Below are 18,392 nucleotides of genomic sequence, written 5' to 3'. Positions count from 1 at the left end.
AGTAGAATTCTAAGAAGAGTCCTGTAGTTTTAGACATCTGCTGCTTTCATCAGGTGTGTGGATGAGGGAGACAAAGCCATGATGAAAGTTATATTCTAAATGAGTAGCCTCCTCCAGGAGGGGTTGTTTCACAATGCTTTAGAGAGTCTGACTCTGAACACACTCAAGTGTTGCCAACGGTGAGGCGCACAGCAATGTCTGTTTTTGGTGACACTGAGAACAAAGCTTCTGATGATGGTCTCACCCACAGTGTGCCCTGCGAAACCCAACACCTGTGACTGTTCAGTCTTCTATTATTGTGGAAATAATTATACTATTCATGGAACACAATAATCTGCAATATTTCTCAGAGGAAAAAGAACACATTCTGCCTCTCGGTTCAATTTCCAGAGCAAAATTCAACAGCTTCACAGGAAAAACAGGAAAAACACACCAAAAGCAAAACACACTGACAACTCACATAAACAGAAAATGGCTATGGATCTCACTGAATATATTTATTTTTAATTTTCCCTCCCACGTGTCTTTTGTATAGATACAGTGTATTTTAAAAGCTGGCATTCAACCTACTATAATTATTCACTGTTCCATGCAGTCGATAATCATTCATTTTCCATGTACCGACAGTGCTTTTGTATGGATATGCTATGATCAATGGAACAAAATTGGAGTTTTCATTTGCCCTGAGATTTAGTAGTTAGGTGCCACTGGAATATAGGATGTGTAAGAGTTTACTTGTGTCTAATCTGATTGGGACTCTGGCTAAATATCAAGCAAAGGAGTACAGGAGCCAAATTTATTTATTTATTTATTTTTGGTTACTTATTATATTAAGAGGGCTAAGCACTTTAGGTCTATTTTTCACTGATCCTCAAAAACAACCCTAAGTAGATAGCACTGTTACTTTAGTACTACGACTACTGTTACTTTTTTTTTATTAAAAAAAAAATTTTTTTAACGTTTTAGTTATTTTCGAGACAGAGAGAGACAGAGCATGAACGGGGGAGGGGCAGAGAGAGAGGGAGACACAGAATCGGAAGCAGGCTCCAGGCTCTGAGCCATCAGCCCAGAGCCCGACGCGGGGCTTGAACTCACGGACCGTGAGATTGTGACCTGAGCTGAAGTCGGCAGCTTAACCGACTGAGCCACCCAGGCACCCCTACTGTTACTTTTTAGATAGTCCTGCTTTATAGGCGAGGACAATAGGTTTCATAGAAATTTAAATGGTTTGCTTGAAGACACACAGCTAATAATTGGCAGAGTCAGAATTTGAACCCGTCTCTTCTTTTACTTCAAAGCCTATGTGCTTATGTGCTTGGCTACTGCACTAAGGTGCTTCCCCACCACACACACACACACACACACACACACACACACACACACACGGGAAAGAATAAAACAAAGGAGTGACCCAAAGAAATGTAAAGAAAGATGAACTGCCTTCCTTTCTAGGGGGCTTGGAGAACACCCAAGGTGTAGACAGAGGAGGACTAGCGTGACAAAGAGTCAAGTCAGCTTTGACTTCTACTTGAATGTTTTGATGGCTTAAAGGCAGGCCTCAATGAAAGTGGTAAAGAGAATATGGGAAGAAATATAGCTATTTAAAAGAAAATGATTCGTAGCCTATTTCCCAGGACAAAGAGAGCTTGCCATGGTCTTCATGTCTTCTACCATCTGGCAGAATTATCGGTGGGGCTAGAAGAAGAACAAAGGAAATGATGCTTCAGCAAGTTAACTCATAAAATGGGCTGGAAACCAGAGTCCGTGGATTTACAGTCGGAAAGAAGCGGTTTGGGAGTCTGACATCCTAATGGCCTCAGTATCCTGAGTGAAATATGTTTTCATCCTGGTATAATTGAGGATCTGATTACAGTTACTGACTGTTAGTTATTTCAAGTTTGGTTTGACCGAAATGGAAGAAAATTCCCAAAGTTTGCCATTCATTAACAACGCAAAACTACTTTGGGAACACGTTTCTCTCTTTCAAGGTCAAAATTCTTCTTGCCTTTTTGTTGCCAAAAGGGCCTGTTAGGGGAGAATAACAAAGTTAACAGGATGTCTTTGGCTAATTAATTATAATTTTCTAATAACTCATTTAAAAAGAAGTAATTGGCAAAATCTAAAAATGGCTAACTTGTGTCTGCCTGCCTCTATAAGTAAAACGTTGCATTGTCCTTGTAGGTTGTGAATAAAGAAATAGTTAAGTGCATGTTTAGTATCGATGCTTAAGGAATTACATAAGAGCCTGATGCCAGGATGTATAATGTTTAGGCCAAAAAGGTCTATTTTAAGTGTTATGATTAGGGATCACTTGTTCAGAACCAGGATACAAGCAGGAATTAATATTAGTTTCATTGTCATTTTTGTGAAAGTGAAAATTGTTTCCTAAATTAAAGAGCTTATTTGCATAGATATGTTGAATCACACACATAAGAAACAAATGCTTTTTTGTAAAAAAAAAAAAATTATTAATTTCCTAGAGCTGATAACAAATTACTACAGACCTGGTAACTTAAAACAACAGAAATAGGGGCACTTGGATGGCTCAGTTGTTTGAGCATCTGACCCTTGGTTTCTGCTCAGGTCCTGATTTCAGGGTCATGGTATCGAGCTCCACATCAGGCTCCACACTGAGTGTGGAGCCTGCTTGAGATTCTCTCTCTCCTTCTGCCCCTTGCCCCGCTTGCTCTCATGCATGTGCTCTCTCTCTCAAAAAACAAAGGAAAAGAAAAAAAGAGGAAAGAAGAAAGAAAGACAGAAGAAAGAAAGAAAGAAAGAAAGAAAGAAAGAAAGAAAGAAAGAAAGAAAGAAAGAAAGAAGAAAATAACAGAAATATATTCTGTCTCAGTTCTGGAGGCTGAAAGTCTGAAATCAAGAGGTCAGCAAGGCTATGCTGTCTCTGAAGGCTTTAAGCAAGAATTCTTCCTGCCTCTCTCTCAGCTTATGGTGGTTATCAGCAATCTTTGACATTCCTCGGCTTGCAAATGCATCATTCTAGTCTCTGTTATGGCCATTTCTGCACATGTCTCTCTCTGTGTCCCAATTTCCTTCTTGTTATAAGGACTTGTCATTAGCTTATAGCCTGTCCTAATCCAGTATGACCTTGATGACATCTGAAAAAGACCCTATTTGTAAATGATATCACATTCGCAGGTGATAGGGGTTGGGACTTACGCATAATTCTGTGGTCAGTGTCTCGAAGCATGATTCTGTTCCTTTTTTGTGCATGTCCCTTCTCGTCAGCTTTCTTTCTCAGGTCTCTGAAGGCCAATAACCCATCTTCTCTGAGTTTTTACAAAACAAAAACAAGGAAGGAATCAGAAGAACTCATAGAACTCATGGACCAAAAGCAATGGATTAATATTCAGACAACAGAGTCTAGTCAGGAAAACATAAATCACACCAGTAGTTTTAATAGAGAGAATTTAATATAAGGAATCGGAAGATGCGAAAGGCAAAAAAGCAGCAGTGAGGTGACACAGAGGTAGTAGCTGCGGGAAGATCAAAGGGGAATGGTTGGAACTTGTGCTTGGAAAAGGGGCTCACAGAGCTGAGACCAAAACCACTGTGGAGATGGTGTTGGGCCATCTGCTTGTATCTTAAGGGTACACTGAGGTTAGTTATGAGTGTGGAAAATATTGGAAACCAGAATCACCTGCCACTGCCTAGGTGACAAGATGTCGCTGAAATGACACTGATAGCAACAGCAAACATTCAGGAAGGAGCATGTCCCTTCTCCTTCTGCCTGTCACTAGCATCCCCTTAGTTAGTACATCTGATTATGCAAAACCAGACTGGGAGCCATCAAGCACAGGTGAGACACAGTTCAGAGTCCTGGCTGCAGCATCGCAAAGCAGAGTGTGGAAAGATGGGTTTGGAGCTGAGAGATGTAGGCCCAAGTTTGCAGAGCCATTTTTTTTTTTTTTTCAGATTTGAAAGATTAGTCAACACTGGAAGCTGGTAGAAAGGGGGTAAAGAGGAAGTCTTAATGAAACTCAGAAAGAAGCAGAGGAAGTGGGGAAGAAAGACTTCTTTCAAGACCAGGAAGTAGAGTAGAATGAATGAAGTTGGTGGATTCCTTATTAACACTGGATATTTTTAGCCCTTGAACTGAAGGTTTTGAACTTAAACACTTTGGTTGGAGATAAAGGCATGTGGGGGAAAACCTTACCTTCTAGTCAAGGAGGAGCTAAAAAGACCCAGGTGGGAATTTCCTCACAACCTGGGGCAGCTGCTGGGACTGCATCGCTGTTTAAATTCCACTAATAGGGAACAAGTGCTATTTATTACATGCTCCTGTTGTATGCACTGAAGGGAATAGAAAAATAAATATGAACACCTGTATAACTAATGATATAGCAATCAGTGGATAGGACTTTAGAGAACAAATAATTTATACTCTGTACTGCAGTGTTTCTCAACATATTTATTTCTCATTATATGTCTGCCCCTTGAAAGTGCCCCTTTCAGACACTTTTTCCTAACTGTTCTCTTCCCATAAAATTTTCATACCATAGATATACTTACTATACATCTGTCTATATAGTGTGGCTGGAGAGACACAAACCATTGTAATGCCGAAGGTTTCCCCTTCCCACACCCTGCAGGAACTAATTCACCCCCTTGAGGGAACACTGCCCCACTGAGAATTTACGCCACAGTGGAAGTCAGTAGATGCTCCACCCGGAACTCCCTCAATGGTGGTGAACCTCTCCCCCCAGCTGCTTTGGGTGTTGCCCTAGGAGAACTCTCCAGAGGATTGCCCTAGACCCAGTGGAGGTTTTATCCGTCTCAAGATCCCATCAAATCCTCCCCACCTAAAAAAGCTGTACCTACTTACAGTGAGGTACAGAAGGCTGACCTTCTGTTCCCTGCACGGGCTCCTGTAGGCCTCTAGTTGTGCCAAACCGGAAGCTGGCCCCTCAGGCTTAGGCTCCAGAGCAAGCAAGTAAGCTTTTTTCACAATAAGACGGGGTATGTTTCAGTCCATTGTCTGCGCAGTGCCCTGGGGGTCCGCCGAGAACTCTCGGATGCTTATAGTCCCACAGGACCCAGAGCCAGGCAATCACTTAGTGATCCCTGGGAAGCAGCCGTTAAAAACCAGGGCACCAGGTGTGTCTAAAAGCTCCCCTCAGAGGATATTAGTGTTCTGGAGTGTGGCAGAAGGAAAGCGTGAAGTTGGAGTCCACCAGCTGAAATGAGGCAGAGGGAGAGTATATAGATGTTTCCTGGGGGGAAAAGTAGGAGGGGGGGCGGAGCCTAGGGATAAAAACAAGAAATATTTTGAATGGAATGGAATGGAATAGAATAGAATAGAATAGAATAATAAAGAGGGTGCCTGCTAGCTAGAGTGAGGCCAGGGGAGAGCTTGAAGATATTGCCCACCAGCCGGCAGGCCTCTAGATGAGTGCTAAATTAGATGCCTGCTCCTCAGGCCATCACTTTGAGGTTAACAAATGAGCCTTTTCACATAACGTCTGGGCATCTAGATCTGCTGCTTCTTTGCCAAGCTGTGGGGAGAGTGAGTCCCAGCAGGTGACCCCTATAAGAGCTATTTGTCAGAGAGCTATAGTCTTGTGGGCCTGGTGGATATGGGCCCCAGTGGCTTTTAAAGCTGGATGTTTTGAGGGCTTGCCTCTCAGGTACAGGTCTTAAAAGTTGGGGTTTCCCAATGTGGGGTTCAAACCCTTTTCTTCTCAGGGAGAGAAGCTCCAGGTTCTGAGATCCCCCCTGACTGTGGTAGCCACCTGGGGGTAGGGCCTATGGTGAGACTGTGTCCCAGGCTCTCCTACCAGCTTTGATGTGGGCCTTCTGTCCTTTGTCCAATTAGGTATGATCACATAGTTTTTAGGTTCTTTTCAGAGGAAGTTGTTTCATATTTTGCTGCAGGTTCCATTTGTCTGTGGGGAAAGGTGAGCCTAGGGTCCTCCTACATCACCAAATGCAATGAGAATTCCAAGAAGCTCCATCCTAAAGGAAGAGTCCAAGCTAGGTGAGTAGGGATGAGTGAATGAAATATATTTGTGCACATCAGAATGGGAAAAGATGTGGAAATTTTTGGAGATGGTGAAGAGGCCGTGTATTCAAATTAAAGCGTAAATCAAAATGAGTGGACATGGTAGCTATTTCAGAGAATGGTTATTCTGTTTTGCAGAGAGATTAGGAAATTTTGAAGTGTTCTGGAGAAAACAAAAGCAATTCAATTTGTTAACATCAGGGAATGATTTACTGAGAGGTTGCTTACTTACTTACTTGGAGTGAGGGAGGGGAGACAACAGAGGCAGGCACTTCCAGACCCTGATTAAGTGGGAAGGTCAGACACACACATGGAGTAGTCCAAGAGTGACAGAGGGTAGTGTAACAAAATGTAACATTGTATGGTTCCTCTGTGCTGGCTGTAGTGTTGTAGAGAAGAGTGTAACTGATGTGGTTGACTGATTATGCAAATCCTGAGTGATAAAGCAGGGCAAAATAGAGATAAAACAGGATTTGGAACTTAAAGCCGTTCATAGTATAAGTCACATTACCTCCTTATAGGCTGTTGGGCTGTAGCAGAATGAGGAGTGGGTGAAAGCAGATTTGAACAACCTTTGGACAACCTTTTCAATAGTTCTCTGTCTTCAGAGATCTGACATTTCCAGAGAAAGCAAGCCCAGAGTTTGTCAGATGTTCTGCTTTTGGACGAACGAGCTTCCTGTTGAGTTTTGTTCTCCTTCTTTTTGGCAGAAAAATAAAACTCTGGCTTATAGATTGAGAGAGCCAGTGAGAAAACTTCACTGCAGATCCCTATGGTTAATGGCCCTGAGCATTTGAGGAAACACATTTATTCCAAAGTAGTAGAGGACAAAACAGCCTATTGGAAATAAGAATAACTGAAAGGTAGTGGATCAAAGCAAAGGAACCATGGACATCTAGAAAGGGTGGGGTTAAGGGAGTATAAGATTAAAGAGAGAAAATGATAGTCGATGCAGATTCACCTTGAGGCAGATTCTACAGTTCTTGCTGATTCTAACTTTTTATTCTTTCTTAAATTTGTCCCCACCTCTCCATACTCATTGCCACTGCCCCTGTTTGGATCACAGTTACCGTTCACCTGGACTATTGCAACACTCTCCCAGCTTGGCTTTACTGCTTCATGCCTTGCCACTCTCAGCCTGACCCCAATTCATCTTTCACCCTGCTGCCAATGAGCTTTCTGAAATATTCATCCATTCATCACACAAATATTTGTGAAACACCTCCCATGAGCTAGGCACTCTACTGGGTGCTGGTCAGACATTGATCCGTTAACCCTACATGGTCTCTGCCTTCAAGGGGAATGTCCTTAATGGACAGCTGCAAACAATGAATAGGGTTTTGAAGACCAAGTGTGAGAAGGGTGCCAGCACCACAGGGGTCATGGTGTGGTTGGGAGGAGGAGAGGGGCAGGATCTAAAAGAACCTTAAGAGACCGATGGCTGCAGGTCATGTTAGAGCTTTTAGTTATTAGCTGAAAGCTGTAGAAAGGCTGGCCAGATGAAGTTTGTTGATAAGAGGAGATCTGAGTTTTGCGAAGACCATTCTGGCTGCAGAGCTGAGAAGAGTTTGGAGGGTGCTATCTAATTGTATCTCTGCCTTCTCTCCTCTCACACAATCCCTGAGTTTTCAGGTTTAAATCCTGGCCCCTTAGTTTAGTGTTCAAAGGCTTTTAACAGACTGACTCTGCCTCCCTGACCAGTTCCATCAATTGTTGGATTTCTTCTACAGTTTATACATCTGGCTCCCAGTCAGAATTACCTGGGGACATGTTAAAAATTCAGATTCTCAGGACCCATCCCCAGGTATTTTGTTTTATTAGTTACAAGGTTTGACTTGAAAATTAACATTTCTTTTTTTTTTAAGCTTGTTCGTTTATTTTTAATTTTTTTCAATGTTTATTCATTTTTGAGAGAGAGACACAGAGCATGAGTGGGGGAGGGGCAGAGACAGAGGAAGACAGAACCTGAAGCAGGCTCCAGGCTCTGAGCTGTCAGCACAGAGCCCAATGTGGGGTTCAAACTCACTAACTGTAAGATCATGATCTGAGCTGATGTCAGACACTTAACCGACTGAGCCACCCAGGTGCCCTGAAAATTAACATTTCTAAACAGTATCACATGCTGACAGTCTAGACCAGGGCTGTCTAAACATAACTTCCTGTGAAAATGGAATTTTCCCTTATCTGTAGTGTCCAATATGGTAGCCATTAGTCACATGGAACTATTGGGCACTTGAAATATGGCTAGTGCAACTGAGAAACTAAATTTTAATTGTAATTAATTTAAATGAATTAATTTAAATAGCCACCTGTGACAAGTGGGTACCAAATCAAACAATCCAGGTCTAGACTCTAGTGTGAGACATTTCCTGAATCATGGCTGTACTCAATCTGTAGTTCCCTGCCTAAGGGTCTAGGCACGAGTTCCCCATTCCAGGAGTCTGTTCTCCCCTAATCATCCTGTCTTCCCTACATGGTCAGCTTCCATGAAGTTTATGGGTCTCTCCTCCAAGAACATTCCCTTGACCTCTTCAGGGCTGGATTAGATACCCGTCTTCCAGTATCGCAAATTTATGCCTCTTTGTAGTCCCAACACCTTGAGGGCTGCCTGGATACAGAACTGTCTGTACATACTTGTTGTATAAGTAAATAAATGAAAAAATAAAGAACACTAAGGTGCAGAATCACTTAACTGAGTCAGGCATAGGTAGATACTGATAATTAGAAGGACTGCAACTTTGCTATATGGAACTCCACAAAGCTGACCTCCAGAGAATTAAACTGTTCATGATCTTTATTTGATAGTGGGGTCGATGTCATGTCTTCAATCTGTTTGTGGTTCGGTTAGCTTTGCAATGTGCAGGTGATGGCATGGTTTGGGGAGAAAAATTTTGGAGCCAGACTACCTGTATTGAAACACTGATTCTGTCACTTACTAGCCATGTGACCCCAGTCATTTTCTTACTCAGTTACTTAACATTTCTTTTACTCAGTTTGGTCATGTACAAAATGGGTTAACCATAGTACCTACCTCTCAGTGTTGTTAATGAATTAATATCTGTAAAGGGCTTAGGACAATATTTGACACACATTAAAGAATTAAGTGTTTGTTAAGTAAATGAAAAGCAAACTTAGCTATTGACTCCATTAATATCCCTAGTTAGTGATCTTGTATCTTGATCAAAAGGGGACTTAGGAGAAATGTAGGCAGTATATATTCTTTCTTTATTCCTTCCTTCCTTCCTTCCTTCCTTTCTTTTTTCTTTCTTTCTTTCTTTCTTTCTTTCTTTCTTTCTTTCTTTCTTTTTTATTGGTTTTGTAGATGTTTTATTTATTATGCCACTTCCCTACTAACTTTTTAAATTTCAGGTTTTTATTTAAATTCCAGTTAGTTAACATCTAGGCATAGGTAGATACTGATAATTAGAAGGACTGCAACTTTGCTATATGGAACATCTAGTGCAATGTTAGTTTCAGGAGTAGAATTTAGTGATTCATCACCTATATATAACACCCAGTGCTCATCACAAGTGCCCTCCTTAATACTCATCACCCATTTAACCTGTTCCTCCACCCACCTTCCCTCCAGCAACACTCAGTTTGTTCTCAATAGTTAAGAGTCTGTTTTGTGGTTTGCCTCTCTCTTCCCCCCCCCCCCGCCATGTTCATCTGTTTCATTTCCTAAATACCACGTGTGAGTGAAATCATCTGATATTGGTCTTTCTCTGAGTTATTTCACTTGGCAAAATACATCATTAATAATTAGCAATCACCATGTCTTCTAGGACTCAATCAGGATGAGAGGGAGAGATAGCATTATGAACATTGAGACAGGTTCATGGTAAAGAGCACTGCTCTAAGAGTCACTACATAGACTGCAGAGTGTGAGGAGTAGGTGAGAAGGAGTTCTGGAAAGGTAAAAAATGAAACAATCAAGTTTTAAATGGAATCTGGGGTGATTTTGATGTAAAGGTAAGCTTTCTGTAAAACACCTCCTTTCAGATATCTTATTACTTTTTCAATCTAAGCCTGAAATAGATTTTGGAAATAGAATGTAAACTTCCACGTCTTCTTTCTCAAAGGATTGCTAATGGGCATTGGATGTTTTCTCATCTACTAAAATTATGACTCTTTCCTACTAGCACCCCTCTTTCTCTTCTGGGGGGAATTTCCTCCTTGGCATTGTAGGTACTCTTGGTGGGGAGGAAGTCAAGGTGTCCTGTCCGCCTCTGGGGGATGGACATGGATCTAACACAGGCTAATCAGACACTTTCCTCTAGGACTTTGAGGTTTGACGGAAAGATATGTGAACTGTCCAATCCAGTCATTTATTACCTTGATACCTAAGCTCCATGGTTAAGTAGTTCCTTAAGGCTTTGGGCTTAAGGCTTTGGGTTTGCCCTTATTCCTGAATTGGTTCTGGAATTCTGGCTTATTCAGAATAGTAGCTACTAAATACACCTCCAACAAATTCCAGGTTGTGTTTACATTAGCCAAAGTTAGTTTTCGGTGTAAAGGGTCTAAACCGATATGACTCATATGTACTTCAGTCATGACCTGATGAAATAAATGTTGAACTTTGTAATTTTCCCTCAAAGCACTATGTTTGAGGATATTCTTTTTGTTGGCTCTGAAGTAGAAAAGGAAGTTGCAAGGTTGCAGTGATGGGACTTTTTGAAGTGAAAAGGGGTGCTAAACATTTAGGGATATCAAATAAGAAATACAGACTAAAAAGGGAAATTATGTCCCCAAATCCATCTCTAGAACAGAAGTCTGCAAATATTTTCTGAAAAGGCCAGACAGTAAATAATTTAGACTTTGAGGGCCGTGCAGTCTTGATCAAAACTCTTGAACTCTGCCTTGTATCACAAAAGCAGCTATTGACAATGTGTAAATAAATAAACAAGGCTCTGTGCCAATAAAACTTTATTTACAAATATAGGCAGCAGGCAGGATTTGGCTCATGGACCATAGTTTGCTGACAGTTGCCTTGGAATTGTGCCTGGTATATGTCAGGCATTTAATGAATATTCATCAACTGGATGAATGAAAAAAGGGTCAGTCTCTAGGAATGGCACAGTTCCCATCTGATGACTTCTATTTTCTTTGAGTATTATCAGCAAGAGGTCAGATATTGACAGTGGAATAGAGTTGGGCTTTGAGATCCTTAGAGAAGTTCTGAAATAACGGCTGGTTGGGGACAATGTCTGACTCCAAAAGCCAATTCCTGTAGTTGGCTAGGAATAGCTTACTGGAAGGGAAAGGAAAGGAATTAACATCCATTAAGAGTTCGTCATGAAAAGCTCTTCGGAACACTGGAAACAGAATTATCTGAGGTGTTTGTTAATAGATGGGGATTCTCAGGCTCCTCCCCAGACCTTCTGAATCAGAGCCTCTGAATGCACTGCTATTTTCATCAAGGTCCTAAAGTGATTCTTATGCAAATTAAGTTTGAGGACCAGTGGCTTGGTTGATATCAGCAACTTAAAATATATTATATAATCTTCACAACAACCTTATGCAATAGATATTATTAGCCCCATTTTATAAATGGAAATACTGGAGCTTAGAGTCACAGAGAGGATTGTGCAGTCACATATATAGTAAGTGAAAGCACAAGGTTTCACATCTGCACTTGTCTGCATTAAAGTCCACGATTCCCCACTATGCTTTTCTGCCTCTAGCAACAACAACAAAACGAAAATATGGATTAAATTCTTCTAGGATGTTATTTGGCTCCATCTGTGAAAAGATTGAAAATACTACTGAGGTTCAGTTTGAAAATGAGATAGCTGAAGATGAAGCATTTTGGACTGAGATTTGTCTGTGAGTTCGAGCCCCGCCTCAGGCTCTGGCCTGATGCCTGGAGCCTGTTTCTGATTCTGTGTCTCCCTCTCTCTCTGCCCCTCCCCCGTTCATGCTCTGTCTCTCTCTGTCCCAAAAATAAATAAACATTGAAAAAAAAATTTAAAAAATAAACTAAGGACAGACAGTCCTATAAAAATGTAGTCCCTGGGATGAGTGGCGGATTTGGAGTAAGAAGGAGTTTCTTTGAAATGTGTCATATTTTTGTTTTCAGTGTTCTAGCACAACAGAGATATGCTAGAGATATTTTTCTGAGGCTGTTCCTGGAATCAATTTGATGCAAGCTCCTTTTGATGTGTAAAGAGATAAACTAAAATTCACTCATGTTGTGAATAACATCCAGATTGGCTCCTTCTATAATCATGTTGTATCTTATTTTACCATGCATAACATATTTAGTTCCCCTGTGTTTGCCATGCCATCATTTCACAGAATTGTATATTATATAGGCTATGTTTCAGTTCACGTGGGGTGAACTTAACTGCCAGTTGTTTCCAGCTATGTACTACCACCACATTGAACTGGGACTTCTGTGCTAATTCCTTCATGCAGGCCATCCCTTGACCAGCAAGCCAGCTGGAAGCAAATAAGCATAAGTATGATTTTCCTCCATCCAGTGAGGAGCTCTGAGATAGGGCTTGGTGAGATCCAGAAGGTACAAGAAAGGACCATGTGAATCTCCTGCAAATGAGCCATAGTTGGGTACTCTTGCTCTTCCACTGATTGCTAACTTATGCGTATCTGAAGTTGTACAAGTTTGTTGCCTGGCTAACTTTATTCTAAGACTTAAAAGGCTTCTGTTTTTGTTCAATACCTGGAAATACAAGGCAACTATGAGAATTTGAGTATGGAGGAGGATCTGGAATACCAGAGGAGTAGCGATCTATATTAACTGTAAAGAAAATGTGCCTGTTCTGAACAGGCAATATCTATTCCATTTACTTATATAAAAGTAAACCTTAATCAGAAAGACAGAATTTACTGTACAAATTTAATAAAATTTAAAAATAACTCTGATTGCAAATTTGGGTTTATGGGATACCCTTTTGAAGGTCACCTTCCAGTATGATGTGACTCCGCTCTTTTTAAATAGTTGATACGTGCCGAATTGCGCCTTAATTAAATTCCCTTATGTGTTGTTGGATTAAAAGCATCATCAGCACTTCATAAACTGTATGTAAATTTTTAACAGAAATTTGAAACATTGTACACTGGCTTTTATTCAATACCCTCCCCTCTTTCCATAAAACTGCTGTCAGTGGCTGTGTGCCCATTTAATACCAGTCTAGGCAAAGCATAGATGGAAAAAATCACATCTATTACCAAAAAAAAATCATCCAGTATAATATGTTCCCCAATTATTATCCAAGTAGTATATTGTGCGTTATCTATGCCAAGGCTCAGCTTCTTTTAGCATGGAAAATCGAGAAAGGACTAGACAGCCAAAATTATAGTGTTTACAAAGGACAACTTTATGAGCCAGAAAGAAACTGCCCTACATTCCTGCCAATGGCAGGAAAGAATGCCTTCCTCCTAAGCCCAGCCATAAGGTTCCATCTGCCAGGTGATATTGCAGTATCAAGGAACAGATGATTCCATGGTCTGCCCTGATTTTCTTACCCCACAAAGAGTCTAATATATAACATATAACAGGAGGAATGGCTGAGAACTCTTGTACTGAATGAAACCTGCCTGACCAAAGATACTGCAGGGTCAATACCCTGCTGATAAATGTCCTCTGGAAGAAGTAAGAAATTTCACAGTACCTTAAAGGGACATCCAAAAGAGCTGCCAGAATTAGAGCAAGGAGAAAACTCTTGGCTGAAAACAAGTCTTGAGACTCCTCTTGAACTTTTATCCTTAAGAATACAGGTTCTCCATTTTATGAACATCCCATTTGGAATTATTCTGTATATAAGAACAAGTGGCTCATGTCAGGTAGGGGCAGTGGAAGGAATAGTTAGTCTTTGCACTCAATTAGAAACAAAATTTACCAGATCCTAACAGATGTCTGGAAACAACAGACCCCAATCAAGTAGAAGGAATGTAGACAATTTTTAGCAGTGAGAAGTCAAGCACCACAGCAATGATGTTTTGTAAGAAACAGTAAGAGTTCACATGATGGGTACCATGCCATAAAGACTGGAATCTGGGCCAGGACTCCAGATTGCAGGAGCATTCTGGGGAGAAAGATAAAAATCTCTGCACCAAAGGAGTGAAGTTAGGGAGCAGACACAGGAAATAGCACAATAGTTTTCCCAGAGCAGGAAGAATGTCTTAGTAATTTTGGGGCCCCATTTTCTAGCTCAGTGCCTCGGGAATAGGGAGTGCATTTGAAACTGCTGATCACTGTATTCACTCTTGAACAACAATTCCCTTTGGTTTCTGTGGCATTAACTTTTTCTGTTATTCTTTAACTCCCTTGGCCATGCCTTTTAAAAACCTCCTTTGAAGGGTTTCTTCTCACTACTTACAGGACATCTCAATGGATATCTCATTGGTACCTCAAATTCAGTGCATCCAAAATACAGACTCTCATCTCTAAACCCGAGGCTTCTCCTGTGTTCCCTGCCTCAGTGAATAGCACCATCATCTTCCCAAAAACTTAAAACACAAGCTTGGTGGCAGCCTTTCCTTTTTCATCTCCCTCAGTGTCTGCGTCCAGTCACCAAATCCAATTGATGTGTCCTCCTAAATAGCTTTCAAAACTACTACCCACTTTTTTTCCTACACTGACTGCACTACCCTATTCAGGCTACCATGATCTTTCACCTACATTATTGCACAACCAGCCACTCTTCTCGCTTTTACCTTTGCCACCATCCAAAGTATTCCCGCTAGTGCAGCCAGGCAGAGCTTCTAAAAACACAAATCTAACCATGCCTTTTTCTCTGATTAAATCCTTCAGTTCTCCATTATTCTTGGATTTCCACATTAAGAATAAAGTCCTGGTTTCTTAAAATGATTATAAAGCTCTTTTTGATCTGGCTTCTGATTACTTCTCCAGCCTCCTCTTTCAACTCCTTTGTCCTTTATGTACCCCTCAGGCCTTTTCCACTTTATTCTAGAAGCATATTGACACGAGCTGTCTATAAAAACTTCAGACCTTTGCACACTGCTGTCTCTGCCTCAGAATCTCTTGCCCTCTTTGTCTGGCTAGCCGCTATTCATTTGTAGGTCACCCTTTATATTTCACCTCTTCTGGAGCATGGTCCATGCTCCAAACACCCCATCATGGAACTTACTAGAGAGTATAGTGATTGCTTTTCCTTTCTTATACTCTCTATTAGAATGTAATCTGCATAAAGGCAGACATGATCCATCTGCCTTGCTTATCATTATATTCCCAGAGCCTAGCCCTGTTTCTGGAACATTATTCTCTTCTAGTGAGTAGTGAATAAATGAGGGTTTATTGAACTCACCTGAAGAAATTTATAGACATGAGGTTTGAAGGGAGAGGTTGAACATAAAAACAAGGCAACACCCCAAAGTTGTAGCCATTACAAGTGTGTGACCTTTTTAAGAGTCCTGGAGGAACTCTGCGGTAGATTAAAAATGGCTAAAAATTCTTTGACTCTTTTCACATGGCAAGGCAAAAGTTTATTTCTCCTCCCTTTGGACCTGGACTGGCCACTGTCAATTTGACCAATAGAATATGATAGAAATGATGCTCTGCCAGTTGGGACCTGGCATTTGAGAAGACAGGTATCTTTTACGGTACTCTCATGGAATTCTAAGATGCCACATAAGAAGTTCAACTACTCTAGTGAAGGGACCACAGGGAGAGGCTCTGAGACTGCATGAAGAGAGAGAGGGACCCAGCTGAGCCCAGGCTTGCAGTTATTCTTGTTAAGGTTTTGGGCATGTGAGTGAAGCTGTTGGAGTCTTCTAGGACTTAAGAAACAGGCTACCAGGCACAAGTGATCCCAGTAAACTCCAAGTGAGAAGAAGAATTGCTCAGCAGAGACTTGCCCATATTCTTGACCCCCAAGATCATGAGATCTAGGAAAATGATTTAGGGGTGGTTTGTTATACAGCAGTAGATAACCAGAACATCCAGTGCTTCCTTTTCACTGGCTGTTAGAGATGCAAGGTAGGGAAGGGATTTTCTCAGTTCTGCCATGTTCTCCCTGCAGTAGGTGGGGCTTCAAAGACCTGTCCTTGCAACTTATTTCATTCCATCCCAGATTATGGAGTCAATCAAACCCCTAGGTGGAGTGCATATAATGGCTAAAGGAATTTATATAAGCTGGTCTTTTGTTTTGGCCTAGTAGGATTCTGGTGTACCAACTCCTAATTACTCATGGCTCATTTTCCTGTACCAAGTCATTGCCTGGTATCTCAGTCCTTTAAACAGGTATTTTTTATGATAAAAATCTCAGTCTCCCAAAGACCAAATCTGTGATAATCTGCTGCCACATATCTCTTATTTATCTCAGACCTGTGGTTTCTCTGAGATATAGAACTCTGGAGATTACTTGACCCACCTCTACTTAAAATAATGTGCTTAGTTTGGGGATCCATTTGGACTTCTCCTCTCTCATTCTTGTGCTCTATTTCCCTCTCCAGTTATTACCACCACCTTCACCTCCCCTAAAAAGGTTAAATCTCCAGTTGGTCCCAGTTGACAGTGTGCTTAAGGCTTATTCTCAACTTTGTTTCCAGATTCCTACCCTTTTTATAACAGGGTTATTTCAGTTGTAAGAGACACACATCCAACTAAGTCTCATTTAATCTAAAAGAGAGAATGTATTGTTTTTTGTATCCAACTAGAGAATGAGAGCATCCTCTAGGGCAACTGGATCATGGGAGTGATCCATGGCATTATCTCCTGATCTCTGGCATCCTCTCTCTCATTCCCTTTTGCTATAAATGTGTCAGGAAACAAAGCCACAGAATTCAGGACTTCTATCCTTTTAGTAGGAAACAGAGAAGGAAAAAGAGTTTTCATTTTTACCTGATGCTCTGATCATTTTTAGCTGATCATTTCATGTGCCCAAACTAGAGCAGTCATCATAGAGCAAAGCACTATGCCTGCCTGGGTCTGAGCACTGTGCCCAGCACTGTGACTAGAGAGGGACCTGTTACCAGGTAGGTGCTTGGCATAAGTGAGGCCTCAGAGACAATGGTGTGACTTAAGGAGACCCTCAACTTGTATTTGTAACTCTTGCAGCTGGGATTGTCCGGGAGTGAGCTGGGATGGATTGGATGAGAGGGACTGTGGAGTCATGAGGAATGAACATGGGAGAGCAGGAACAGAGCAAGGCAGGAGTGTGTCCATCTGAATATGTGCCTGAGTTCAGAGCAAGGGAGTATAGGGGAAGAGTAATGTGGATTTTTCCCAGAGAGGCCAGATCTTAACCGTATATCCATTTATAGAGATTTGTTAAGAATGAAACATCAAATATAAGCATTGGAGGACTGGACAAACTTGAGATTGAGCTGTTTATTGCTGGCATTAGAATGGCTATTTCCTCGGGCGCCTGGGTGGCTCAGTCGGTTAAGTGTCCGACTTTGGCTCAGGTTATGATCTTATGGTTCATGGGTTCAAGCCCCGCATTGGGCTCTGTGCCGACAGCTCAGAGCCTGGAGCCTGCTTCAGATTCTGTGCCCTCCCCCTCTCTCTGCCCCACCCCTGCTTGTGATCTGTCTCTCTGTGTCTTTCAAAAATGAATAAACATTAAAAAAAAAAAAGAAAGAAAGGTTACTTCCTGCAGGTAATTCTGTTTTATTTGAATCGTGTTTATTTACTTATACTGTGCCCAAAGGATAATGGCTGAACTTCATTTGAGCTGTTAGCAGACTCAGGAAGGAGGACCCTGACCTGAAATAGAGTATGAATAAAGATAAATATGTTTTTCTTTTTTCAGCCAAAAGCAGCTAAAGAGATGAGAAGCTATTTTCAGATAACTGTAAAATGATGAAGGGAAGGCAAACAGATTTTTTAAAAAATTCTTTTTATAAGAAGGAAATTAAATATTTTGAATAGATAGCCTAATTACCTTATTTAATAATATCTTGTTAACTAAGAAAATAAAGTGAACATGTTTAAATAAATTATGAGTTGAAAAGTTATAAAAGTGCCTTTAAAAAACAAAAGCAAAGATATTGCATTTTGCAATGAGTCAGAAACCTTCTGTCTACTTTGTTCGTTAATGTGCATATATTGCATTACTAAATTGATTGTCTAGAATATCCTTGCCACTTTATGGATTAAAGCTTAAGCATCTGTATAAGCCTTCATTGGTAAGACAATTGATTTTAGAGTCACCTATATTAAATCTTGGGATAATGCTATGTTTATACACATTAAAACAAATATTAAGTATGTACATATTAAGGCAAATAATGCTTTACTAACAAATTATTCTGGAACTGTGCTGCCTTTTCTATTTCCTGTCTTAGTTTTGATTCTAAATCTGGTGGACCATTTTGAGATCTGAGATGAGAGAATATTCTTTTCATGGAAGTATTTTTGTCTTTGCAGAAGGCAAGGGCACTATAGTTGGCT

At 40.9% G+C, this 18,392-nt stretch overlaps 1 long non-coding RNA gene across 2 annotated transcripts in view; it reads left to right on the top strand.

The window, feature by feature from the left end:
• The first annotated feature begins 4,681 nt into the window (after positions 1-4,681).
• Positions 4,682-18,392, top strand: part of LOC121044172 (uncharacterized) — a 45,343-nt gene continuing 31,632 nt past the window's right edge. For both annotated transcript variants that reach the window (XR_005797188.1, XR_005797181.1), the window contains exons 1-2: positions 4,682-4,948; positions 5,890-5,992. This is a non-coding gene — a long non-coding RNA (uncharacterized LOC121044172). The remainder of the gene's footprint in view (positions 4,949-5,889; positions 5,993-18,392) is intronic.

Source organism: Herpailurus yagouaroundi, unplaced genomic scaffold, assembly GCF_014898765.1.
Source record: "Herpailurus yagouaroundi ecotype Mexico unplaced genomic scaffold, PumYag 29, whole genome shotgun sequence".
In the NCBI taxonomy this organism is placed as follows: domain Eukaryota; kingdom Metazoa; phylum Chordata; class Mammalia; order Carnivora; family Felidae; genus Herpailurus; species Herpailurus yagouaroundi.
The sequence above is the reverse complement of the archived record's forward strand: the minus strand, read 5'-3'. Positions and strand labels throughout refer to the sequence as shown.